Raw genomic sequence first — 12,644 nt, forward strand, 5'->3', positions numbered from 1 at the left:
TTGAGGGCATCACAAGTGGCCCCCGTGGACTCCCCTGGTAGTCCCATGGTCAAGACTCTGAACTCCCCGTGCAGGGGTCATGGGCTTGATCCCTGGTCGGGGAATTAAGATCCTACATGGGGGCAAAAGCAAAGATGCCCTAGGTTGGAGGTTGAGGGGTGACAGATGGCACCTTTTTCAAGGGGCATCAATGAATTGGAAAGTCCCACAGCAGCCCGTGTGTCATCACACATCTGCCCAAGGAAGGAGGGTGAGCGCTCCCAGAGGCCCTGGTGACATCCATCCAGGGCTGCCCTGCTCACAGAGCCAGCTGTTCAGAGAGCTCCCACCCTCCTTCCCTGGGGCAGAAAGAAGCACCATGTGTGACGCAGGGGCATCCTGTCAGCGTGCGGCCAGCCCTGAAGCAGAATCAGAGGAGGGCAGAAGGTCCATGTTGAACCCCAGAGGCACCTGCTACTCCTGGAGCTCGATTTTAACCTAAGTTGGCCAGCTCACACCCAGCTCTTTCAACTGCTTGAAAATGGCCACCATGTACATTCCCTGCATGGGATGTTATGCCCCCAGAAGGCACTGCTGGGATGGAAATACCAGAAAATGGAATATTACTCAACCACGAACAGGAATGAAGCTCGACACTGGTGACAGCATGGACGAAACCTTGAAAATACTATGCTGAGTTGGAGAAGCCAGGCACAAAGAACACCACATCGTGTGATCCGTTTACAGGCAGTGGTCAAACAGGCAAACTCAGAGACAGAAAGTGGGTTAGTGTTTGCTTAGGGCTAGGGGAGGGGTGTGATGAGAGGAGACAGGGGTGCAGGAGTTAAAGGATATGGGTTTCTTCTGTGGTGATGAAGATACCCTAAAATTGACAGTGTTTGTGGTTCCACATGTCTGTGACTGTATGAAAAGTCATTGAATTGTATGATGTATGAATTATATCTCAGCACATTTGTTTAAAATATCAAAGCAATACTTTACCCCAGAGACTTTTCTGGCAATCCAGTGGCCAAGACTCTGAGCTCCTAATGCAGGTTCGATCCCTGGTCAGGGAGCTACATCCCACAAGCGGCAACTAAGAAGTTTCCATGCTTCAACTAAGAGTTGACATGCTGCAACAAAGACCCAGCATAGCCAAATAAATAAATAAATATTTTAATTAAAAAATGAAAATAGTAAGTAATTCACCCCATTCTCTGAGTTTTCTGTATTGGTCTCCCAAATAACTACAGGTTGAGATTCAGACTAGAAACCCCCGTCCTTGGGTTCTAAAATTGGGGTTCTAAAAAAGTAAGAATAGGACTTCCCTGGTAGTCCAGTGGTTAAGTCTCCGAGCTCCCAGTGCAGGAGACACAGTTTCTGTCTCTGATCTGGGAGGATTCCACATGCCACGGGGCCACTAAGCCAGTGCGCCACAACTACTGAGCCTGCAAGCCCTAGAGCCTGAGTTCTACAATGAGGAGCTGGAGCACCACATCTGAGACTAACTCCATGGAACTAGAGAAAACCTGTGCAGCAGCGAAGACCCAGTGCAGCAAGAAATAAATAAATAATATTTTTAAAAGGGTAAGTGAAGTCGCTCAGTCGCGTCCGACTCTGCGACCCCATGGACTGTAGCCTACCAGGCTCCTCCCTCTATGGGATTCTCCAGGCAAGAGTACTGGAGTGGACTGCTATTTCCTTCTCCAGGGAATCTTCCCGACCCAGGGATCGAACCCAGGTCTCCCGCGTTCCAGGCAGATGCTTTCACCTCTGAGCCACCAGGGAAGCCCCTTTAAAGGGTAAGCATTCTTTTAAAAAGAATTTTTTTTTAAAAAGGGTAGCATTAAAAAAAAAAAGTAGCCTTGATTTCAGGCCTGCCAAGGGAGCAATTCTGTGTGCACACCTCGGGGTATCCTTCAGAGGGCGCTCTAGAGCAGCAGTCCTCAAATAGTGGTTCTTGGATCAGCAGCATCTGCATCCCAGGAAACTTGGGAACGCAGATTCTCAGGCCCCATCCCAGATCCACTGACTCAGCCACTCCTGGGGTGGAGCCCAGCAATGTGTGTTTTCATGAACCCTCCTAGGAAGTCTAAGGGGCTTCCTTGTAGCTCAGTCAGTAAAAAGGAATCTGCCTGTAGTGCAGGAGACCCAGGTTCGATCCCTGGGTTGGGAAGATCCCCTGGGAGAAGGAAATGGCAACCCACTCCAATATCCTTGCCTGGAAAATCTCATGGACGGAGGATCCTGGTGGGCCGCAGTCCATGGGGTTGCAAAGAGTCAGGCGCGACTGAGCAACTAACAATTACTTAGGGAGTCTAAGGCAAGCTTGACTGAGGATCACTACTCTCTAGACGGTTTTGTCTCCTTTCTGCCCCCGCAGGCTTTCCTGAGCTACGAGTCTGCCAGATCTCCAACAGCTGTGCCCGGTTTGCACTGACCAAACCTGAACTATGGGGCGTCCCTCTGGTTAGAGTCCAACTCAGCACAGGGGTAGCCAAAGACTTAGGCTTGAGAAGTCTGGCGAGGTCTCTGAGCAAACCTCTGCAGGGCCACATACCTGCTTCATCCCAGGGAAAGTGATCCTCGTCTGTGCACTTCCTGTTGATGGGAGGCAGGAAGTCCTAGGGTGTGGCCCGACCCTTTGAATCGTCTCCAGCATCCGCTGGTGCTGGGACTTCATGCTTGGCTTAAGTGGAATCTTTTGACCAGGCGTGCCATAGCAGTGATTCATCTTCCCAGGGGTCACCTAAAGGCACTAAAAATATCACTCTTGTCTGCAGTTCTAAGTGCCTCAATGCTGCGGGCTTTCTTTTTTTGTTGTTCTTTTTTTGTTCCAGACTGAAATTCAAGAGACCAGGATTCCAGTCTGATCTTCCTAACTAATTAGCCTCAGACAAGGCTGTGCTTGGTGTGTCCTGCTTTTAGAACAGGGACTGGATCTCACCTCGGCCACATGGACGGAGCGCAGGGCTGTGCTTCAGGAATGTGGTTTTTTGCTTTCACTCTGAAACACGCCACCTGGACAAGAGATTTTATCTCTTAAGTCTCAGTTCCTTATACTGTGGATGAGCTGTCCCTGAGAGCGTGACCTGCCTCACCCTTATCTCCTATGCGGCTGCCCCAGAGGAGGTCTGGTCAGGAAATGTTCAGGGAACTCTAAAGTGAGATCTTCCTCTTGGAGACTCACAGCAGGCTACATTCGTATATTATAGCCTCTGAAAGTCCCATTAAAGACACCTACCTAACTTTGGTTAGGACCCTTCCCTGGTGGCTCAGATGGTAAAGAGTCTGCCTGCAATACAGGAGACCCAGGTTCCATCCCTGAGTCAGGAAGATCCCCTGGAGAAGAGCATGGTAACCCATTCCAGTATCCTTGCCTGGAGAATCCCATGGACAGAGGAGCCCGGCAGGCTATGGTCCATGGGGTCGCAAACGGTTGGACGTAGATATGCAGATGACACCACCCTTATGGCAGAAAGTGAAGAGGAACTAAAAAAACCTCTTGATGAAAGTGAAAGAGGAGAGTGAAAAAGTCGGCTTAAAGCTCAACATTCAGAAAACGATCACGGCATCTGGTCCCATCACTTCATGGGAAATAGATGGGGAAACAGTAGAAACAGTGTCAGACTTTATTTTGAGGGGCTCCAAAATCACTGCAGATGGTGACTGCAGCCATAAAATTAAAAGACGCTTGCTCCTTGGAAGAAAAGTTATGACCAACCTAGATAGTATATTCAAAAGCAGAGACATTACTTTGCCAATTAAGGTCCATCTAGTCAAGGCTATGGTTTTTCCAGTAGTCATGTATGGATGTGAGAGTTGGACTGTGAAGAAGGCTGAGCGCCGAAGAATTGATGCTTTTGAACTGTGGTATTGGAGAAGACCCTTGAGAGTCCCTTGGACTGCAAAGAGATCCAACCAGTCCATTCTGAAGATCAACCCTGGGATTTCTTTGGAAGGAATGATGCTAAAGCTGAAACTCCAGTACTTTGTCCACCTCATACGAAGAGTTGACTCATTGGAAAAGACTTTGATGCTGGGAAGGATTGAGGGCAAGAGAAGGGGACGACCGAGGATGAGATGGCTGGATGGCATCACTGACTCGATGGACGCGAGTCTGAGTGAACTCCGGGAGTTGGTGATGGACAGGGAGGCCTGGTGTGCTGCGATTCATAGGGTCGCAAAGAGTTGGACATGACTGAGTGACTGACTGAACTGAACTGAACTGAGTAACTAACACAGCTTTGGTTAACCCACGGTTTCTCAAGATTGTTTGTGCCTGGGCCCGCCCCCCCCTTGCTAATAACTATAGAGGGCTTCCCTGGTGACTCAGGGGTAAAGAATCCACCTGCCAGTGTAGAAGACATGGGTTCAATCCCTAATCTGGGAAGATCCCAGATGCCTTGGCACAATGAAGCCCAAGTACCGTAACTATTGAGGTGTGCTCTAGAGCCCGGGAGCCGCAAGCTTTGAACCCCACACACCCTAGAGCCTGAGCTCTGCAACAAGAGAAGCCATCACCAATGAGAAGCGCTTGCACCCCAAAGGAGAACAGCCCCTACTCACTGCAACTAGAGAAGAGGGCATGCAGCAAAAAGTCCCAGAACAGCCAAAATTAATAAAAATTGTTAAAGTAAACAAAAGTAACTGTAGAGATTTTATGTCATCATAACACCTTTTAGGAAACAGGAAGCTAAAAGATTTCTGTGTCTCATCAACTCTGACAAAGATTTGGTAATACTCCCATCACCCACTTGGAAAGATGTCACAGAGATGTCAAAGAATCCTCCATAGGATTCCTCACAGAGGACAGTGGCATGATGCGGTTACTATGTTTTAAGGTCTGGCTCTCAGTTTTGTGTATCTAGAATCTTGGTCTGGTTAATGCATGTGTGATGGTTAATTATAGATGTCAACTTGGCTGGGTAACAGTGCCCAGATATTTAGTCAAACATTACTCTGAGTGTTTCTGTGAAAGTGTTATTTGGATGACGTGAACACTTAAATCGGTGAACTTTGGGTATAGCAAGAGGCTCTTCGTCCTGTGGGTGGGCCTTGAATGAGGTGAAGGCCCAACTAGTACAGAGACCAACCTCCCCAGAGCAAGAGGGAATTTTGCCAGCAGACAGTCTTCAAACGTGAACTGCAGCACTGGCTCTTCTCAGGGTATCCAGCCTGCCAGCCAATCCTGCGGATTTGGGGCTTGCCAGCCTCTGTAATTGCATGAGCCAATTTCTTAAGATAAATGTCTCTCTATATCTATATCTCTATCTACACACACTTTCTATTCATTCCATTCTGTAGAGAAGGCTAACATAACAGCCCCAAGAAAACAGACTCAGGGAACTGACTACATGAGCCAAATTCTGAACGAGTTCAGCCTAGGGTCCTGTGTGTACTGTCTATCCTTTCCCCTTTTTAAAAAATCTTAATATAAAATATATTCAAGCCTGCAGGTGGCCAGGGCTCTGCATACAAAGCTTTCTTTACTCTTTATCAAACTTGCTTTGCTACCACCGGTAAAACGGCAATGGTTTTGGAAAAGCAGCATTTTTTTTCTTTTCTTTTTTGTCTGCATGGCATAGCATGTGGGAGGTCTTAGTTCCCCGACCAGGGATTAAACCCTTACCCCTGCAGTGGAAGTTCAGAGTCCCAGTCCCTGGACAGCCTGCAGTGGGGGCAATGTGGTCAGGTGCCCCTCTTCTTTCCTGGGAGGCTGCCCTCCCCAGAACCTGCATATGCTGATAGATTAAAAAATTATTGTATAACTAATATATCAATACTGCTAATAGTGGCAACACTAACTTATATGCAAAACACTTTTATTTAATCATAGAGCAAGCACAGCATAGTAATTACCTACCCAATGGTAATTACCCTTTTATTATTTTGTAAACTTCTGTGAAAAGAAAGCATCTTAAATTGGAAAGAAACAATCCATGTCACAAGCCAGTTAGTCAAAAAATGTTTGTCTCTTTGGAGAACCCAGAATGATCATGGTAATTTCCACCCCTTATAAAGCGCTTATCATGGACCAGGCATCATGCAGAGCCCTTGGGCTTTGATGTGTCTTCATGGCCTTGATGGAGATGCATCTCATAAATCATGATTCGAGATGAAGAAACAGAGACAGAAAAACTAAATCTCTTGTTGAGGGCGGGGGCAGAACTGAAATTTAAGCCTTGGAGCATTCAACTCAGAAGTAGAGCAATGTGAGCCAGCATGTGGCCTAGTCAGTACGGGTATGCTCTTCACAAAGCCCTGCTAGTGGAAATAAAGAAAAAGATGAGGCACTGTGCCTCTGAACGAGAACTGTGAATCCTTTGGTTTGCGTTTCTCTCTCTCACCAGACCAAGCAACCAGAGGGGTTCTATTACCGAAGGCAAGTTCGCGCGCCCCACACAGTGAGGTCAAACAAACCAGAATGTCAGAGTTTGAAGCAGAGAAAGATGAATTGTAGGGCCAAGCAAGGAGAATAGGTGGCTCATGCTCAGAGAAATCCGGACTCACTGATGGTTGTTAGAGGAATTCTCATAGGCAAAAGTTAGGTGAGGGTTGCAGGGTCGTGACTTTCTTCTGATTGGTTGGTAGTGAGGTAACAGGGTGATGCTCCAGGAATCTTGTGTCCAGCCTGAAGTTATCCACCTGGGTGGGGGCCTTAGTTTCTGCAGAAGAACCCAGAGATATTGTTTGAGGGGGAACCAGGACCCTACCCCATGTCTACACTACTGCTTCTTGGCTGCTCCTTGCTTGTTTCTGCATCCCCTGGGCCTCCCTGGTGGCTCAGATGGTAAAGAATCTGCCTACAATGCAGGAGACCCAGGTTCAATCCCTGCGTCAGGAAGATCTCCTGGAGAAGGGAATGGCTACCCATTCCAGCATTCTTGCCTGGAGAATTCCATGAATAGAAGGGCCTGGCAACGCACTTTCTTTCCCTTCCCGGATAGGCAACTATCTAAATCTGCCCTTTGGAACTCAGGGAAGGTCAAGAGGGCTGAATGAAGCCTATTTCTTACAAATAAGAAATGATACAGAAAGGATGTGTACCATGGAGGGCGCCACTGGGTCCTACTCCGTTTCAGTTCTAATCATAGTTAAACACCTCATCTTAGACTGTTTCCTCTACCCCTTAAAACAAATCAGAAATCCATATGGCATTAGGATCACATTGCCTCTCTTACCTGTGACATCAGCTAACAGGTTCCATCACATCAATGTCTTTCCATTATTTCCCCTGTTAACTAGCTCCTCTGTAGCATCCTGTTCAGGATGGCTTAATTGGGAAGGCTATGAGCTTTCTCTAGCTTCAGGCATGGCTGTATCCAGGAGCTCACAAAGTGTCTCTGGGGGACTCAGTTCATGTGGAAACCTGAGTTGTCTGGAGTTTCAAGCTGCTGTATCCAGGGGCTCAAGAAACGTTGTCAGCTGTCTCTTACCCCGTCTTTGTCTCTGTCTCTCCATTTCTCCATCTTTTATCTCTGCTGAAATCTGCTTTTTTTAAATTGACGTGTAGTTGATTTACAATATTGTGTTAGTTTCAGGTGTACAACAATGTGTTCAGTTATACATACGTACACTTTCTTTTTTATATTCTTTTGTATTATGGTTTATTGTAGGATGAGCTTCCCGGGTGACTCAGTGGTAAAGAATCCACCTGCCAATGCAGGAGATGCAGGAGACGAGAGTTCAGTCTCTGGGTTGGGAAGATCCCCTGGAGCAGGAAATGGCAACCCACTCCAGTGTTCTTGCCTGGAATAATCTTGTGGACAGAGGAGCCTGGCAGATTACAGTCCATGGGGCTGCAAAGAGTCAGACATGACTGAGCGAGTGAGCACTCACGCTATTATAGGATGTTGGTTATAGTTCCTGTTTGGCTTCTTCTAAAGCGATGATTCGCATATGACCACAAGCTGCCCACCCATTAGAACCTTGGTGTGCCATGTGCGGCTGCATTACAAGGCTGTCTTTCTCACTGGGCTCTGATCTATCTTGGTGTTGCTGAGTCTAAGCTCATACTGCTTACCACATGACAGGTCAGTAATGAAGAGATAAGTTTTTGGGACAAAGAATAGCAACTTTACTTGGAAAGATGGCAAACCAAGAAGAAGGTGGGCCCACTTGTGCACCAAAGAACCATTTCGCCTGAGTTAGAATTCAGACTTCTTTTACACTAAAAGGGGAGGGAATGAAGTCAGACACTTCCTGGGTCTGGGCTGCCTCCGGAGGGGTGTGTAAATTTCTTTCTGCAGTCATTCACAGGTGGGCCTGATCAGGATGCTTCCTATGGGCTAAACAAAGGTATTAAACAAATATATTTGTGACATGCTTAGTCTTTAGATTTGGCATGCAAACTTTTAGTTGAGGCATGTGGGATCTAAGTTCCCTGACCAGGGATCGAACCCAGGCCCCCTGCATTGGAAGTGCAGAATCTTAGCCACTGGACTACCAGGCAAGTCCCCCCAAAACTCTTGCATTACAGTTATCAATCTTCACTTGACAGTAGAAAGGATACTTATTTTTCTAGGTTAAAGAAGACTGAAAGAAAGCTATCCTATCTCTCCTCCAGCACCAGCTGTCTGTTTTGCAGAAAAAAAAAATGTTAGATGAATATCAATGAAAAATAAGAATTTCTTGGATGAACGGGAAAGGTTGGTAGGGGTGACTGGATCAAGAAACATGAAAGGGTATGAAATAGTGATGTCACCTCTCTAACTCAGTGGTAACATGAACGCATGGCAGCTAATGGATTAGTCTACACGATATAAGCTTCCTTTCATCATGCCAGTCCATTTCAGTATCTGTCCTGTGAGGCTGGCAGGACACATTGGACTTTCCTCCTATATGAGAACTGAGTTATAGAAAATCAATGATTCCTTCAGAGATTCAGAGTCAATCCAGACCCTTGGTACTTCTTACCTTGGCTTACTCCTCTTCTTGAGCACTTTCCCCCTGGCCAAGGTCCTTTAAGATAGCAGCACCTGTTCTCTGGTCTGCAGACAGTGCCCAACCCTGGGTAGGGCAGAGATGAGGAAATAAGTATGACAGAGGAGAGAGGAAATACATTGTGTGGGTGTTCTGCTCCAGAAGAGACTTCAACTACATGAGTTCTGCCACTCAGAAGAAAAGGGCAAAAGGAGAAGTAAACGCATGAACACGCCCTTTGAGGAGCTGATTTGAGAGGCAGCAACCTGCATTTCCTGGTCCATCTGCTCCCTTCCTTCCTTCCTCAGGCAGGGTGCTGGGCTGACTCTGATGTCAATGTTTAAAGATTAAGCATACTTGAGATAACATGCCCTGCAGAGCAAGCCATGATTAGGGGAGCTCCAGGGGGACAACCTGAGGCTCCATTCTGTTCTAGGGTGAAAACCCCCCAGAGCTGATTTTATTAAATGACACAGAGGGAAGAAGGCCACGTGACAACGCAGGCAGCGCCTGGACTGCTGAAGCGCTAGGCCGAGGATCCGCGGCAGCACCAGAAGCTGCAGAGAGGCCTGAAATAGATGCTCCCTCAGAACATCTGCTTGTCACAGCAGCCTTAGGAAACTCATACAGCTACTAGGCAGGTTCTTTCCTTGCCTGGAACAGGAGGATGAGATTACTCGGATGCACAAATTTGGCTCAAGGGCTTTTACCCAGCCCTTCCCCATCCCCACTCCTGCCCAGGGGACAGCCCTGCCAGGCACCTGTCCAACTCTCTCCCCGCTGCCCCCAGCCCCTTCCCACTTTCCCTCTTGCTTCTCAGAGGACCTAACCAGATACTCCCATATCTTAGATTCAATGGTTCTCAAGATTTCATCTTGTTTGCTTCACTTACTCCTTTTCCCTCCCTGGTTTGGTTTTTTTTTTGCCTTAAACATTTTTCAAGCAAACCCTATACACCCTGTCATTTCACCTGGATATATTTCAGCACGTGTTAGTCTCTCAGTAGTGTCCAAGTCTTTGTGACCCCGTGGACTGTAGCCCGCCAGGCTCCTCTGTCCATGGAATTCTCCCAGCAAGAGTGCTGGAGTGGGTAGCCATTCCTTTCTCCAGGGTATTTTCCTGACTCAGGGATCAAACTCAGGTCTCCTGCAGTGTAGGCAGATTCTTTACCATCTGAGCCACCAGGGAAGCCCATATCTCATCAACATCCCTTGAAACAGGATGTGGGGTTTTCTAGAACAGCCCCAATTTCACTAGCACACCCAATACATTTGTTGGCAGTTAATTCCCTGGTCTCCAGGCCTTACCCACACTACTAGATTGTCTCAACAACGTCTTTTTGTGTGAAATAATGCCATTTCCAGCAACATGGATGGACCTAGAGATGATCACACTAAGGGAAGTTAGAAAGGGAAACAAACATTATATAATATCGCTTTTATGTGGAATCTAAAATATGACACAAATCACCTTATCCACGAAACAGAAACAGACCCTCAGACATAGAGAACAGACTTGCAGTTGCGGGGGGCGGGGTGGGGGAGGGGCAACTGGAGGCTTGGGGTTAGGAGACACAAGCTGGTGTATAGAGAATCGATAAACAACGAGGCCCCAGTATAGAGCACAGGGAGCTATATCCAGCATCCCGAATCAACCACAGTGGGAAAGAATATGAAAAAAGACTCAGCTATATGTATAGCGGAATCCCTTTGCTATACAGCAGAAATTAACACAACATTTTAAATCAATTATACTTCAACAAAATAAAATTTTTAAAAAGAGAGAGAGGGAAAAAAAGGATTTTCCTGGTGGTCTAGTGGTCAAAATTCCATACTTCTGCTGCAAGGGGCACAGATTCAATCCCTGGTCAGGGAAGTTCTGTGTGCTACATGGTGGGACCAAAAAAAAGAAAAAATGTGAATGTCTTTTTATGGTTTGACTCAATTTCCAAATCAGATCCCAAGCAGGCATTTGGCAAACCTTTTTTTTTTTTTTCATCAAAATCCACCCCACTTAGAAGTGGTGATTTGAAAAAAAAAAAAGAAGTGGTGGTTTGGGCTTCCCTGGTGGTCCAGTGGTTAAGGATCTGCCTGCAAATGAAGAGAGATGGGTTTGATCCCTGGTCCAGGAAGATCTCGTATGCCATGGAGCAACTAAGCGCATGTGACAACTGCTAAGCCTGAAGGCTGGAGAGCCCTTTCCCTGAAACGCAGAATAGCCCCCCTTGCCGCTACTAGAGAAAGTCTGCCCGCAGCAAGGGAAGACCCAGTGCAGCCATAAATAAATCAACCTTAAAAAACAAAACTATAGTTCTATCTCATGAAACTGCTTTAAAAACCAAAGTGGTGGCTTGACTATTTTCAGCTTTCAATACTGGACTGGGTGGCCTGTCCCTTCTCCAGTGGATCTTCCTGACCCAGGAATCAAACTGGGGTCTCATGCATTGCAGGCGGATTCTTTACGACTAAGCTATCAGGGAAGCCCCTCTTTCAGCTTCCTCAGCCCCCACATGGGGAAACCAATAATCTTCATTTCACTGGGCTTTGTGAGAATTAAAAATGGTCACTTGTTCATTCATTCAAAAAATATATATTGCAAGGTTGCCAAACATCTGGAAGGGTTACAGGTGTGTAAAAATATCAGGGAATAAAGGTAAGTTTCCTGGAGCTTAGAGTCTAGTGGAGGAGATGGATAATCCGCACCTAAAATAAATATTCTGCACACTGTCATTTAGTGAGAAGTGCTGTGGAGGGAAAAACAAAGACAGAACAGGAGAGACCGTGGTTGGGCAGAGAAGAGGTCCTTTCAGAAAAGTCCTTTGGGGGCTGGTGGCCATCAGAACCAGAGATCTGAGGGAGTAAGGGGAAAGGAACTTGCACGCAGGCAGAGGGGCACATGAAAAGTGAAGTGGGAGAATTGCCTGGTGCCGAGTTGTCCTTCTCAAAACTCTTATCGCGTTTTTTTTTTGCTGCATTGGTTCGTCACTGTTTTTCGAGGGCTTTCTCTAGTTGCAGTGAGCAGGGGCTACTCTTTGTTGTGGAGTGAAGCCTTCTTATCGTGGTGACTTCTCTTGTTGTGGAGCACAGGCTCTAGGTAATTGGGCTTCAGTAGTTGCAGCATGTGGGCTCAGCATCTGTGGCTCATGGGCTCTAGAGCAGAGGCTGGATACTCTGACGCCTGGGCTTAGTTTGCTCTGGATCATGTAGCATCTTCCCAAACCCAGGATTGAACCTGTGTCCCCTTGAATTGGCAGTCAGATTCTTATCCTCTGTGCCATCAGGGAAGTCCTCAGATTTCTCTTCATTTTACAAAATTATTGCTGATCCCCAAAACTTTTGTTTTTGTGAATTCTATCTTATTGCCATTTACCAGTTAGGAATGAAAACCAAAATATTTATAAAAATTATGACAATTTATTTCTCATAAATTCATTGTGTATCAGTGTAAAAAAGAAAATATTTTTAAGGAAATATAACTTTTCAAAACGACAACAACAGAATGGTGTTGAGAAGAGTAACATTGTTTTGTATCTTGCAGCTGCATTCTCATACCTGCTTGTGACTAGTTAGTTGTGATATGTTGCTTTGAATTGAAGTGTGAAGAAAATCCAGCCTCACACAGGGCATGCAGCTGGGAAGGCAGAGAGGAGTTTTTTCCTAAAAAGTATAGTTCTCAAAAAGGAATGGCCCTTTTTTTTTTTTTTAAAGAAAAAAATTAGAAAGGGCTTTTTTCAGTAATTG

General features: G+C 46.4%; 1 long non-coding RNA gene and 1 other non-coding gene across 2 annotated transcripts; both read right to left on the bottom strand.

The window, feature by feature from the left end:
* Positions 1 to 5,795: 5,795 nt before the first annotated feature.
* LOC138418551 (uncharacterized) lies at positions 5,796 to 9,065 on the bottom strand. The gene is made up of 3 exons (XR_011248616.1): positions 8,899 to 9,065; positions 7,164 to 7,781; positions 5,796 to 6,647 (listed from the first exon to the last, which is right to left on the bottom strand). It is a non-coding gene; the product is annotated as an uncharacterized lncRNA (long non-coding RNA).
* Positions 8,362 to 8,434, bottom strand: TRNAG-UCC (transfer RNA glycine (anticodon UCC)). Its single transcript has one exon. It is a non-coding gene; the product is annotated as a tRNA-Gly (tRNA).
* Positions 9,066 to 12,644: the final 3,579 nt, after the last annotated feature.

The sequence above is a fragment of the Ovis canadensis genome, chromosome 14 (assembly GCF_042477335.2).
Source record: "Ovis canadensis isolate MfBH-ARS-UI-01 breed Bighorn chromosome 14, ARS-UI_OviCan_v2, whole genome shotgun sequence".
NCBI classification, from domain to species: domain Eukaryota; kingdom Metazoa; phylum Chordata; class Mammalia; order Artiodactyla; family Bovidae; genus Ovis; species Ovis canadensis.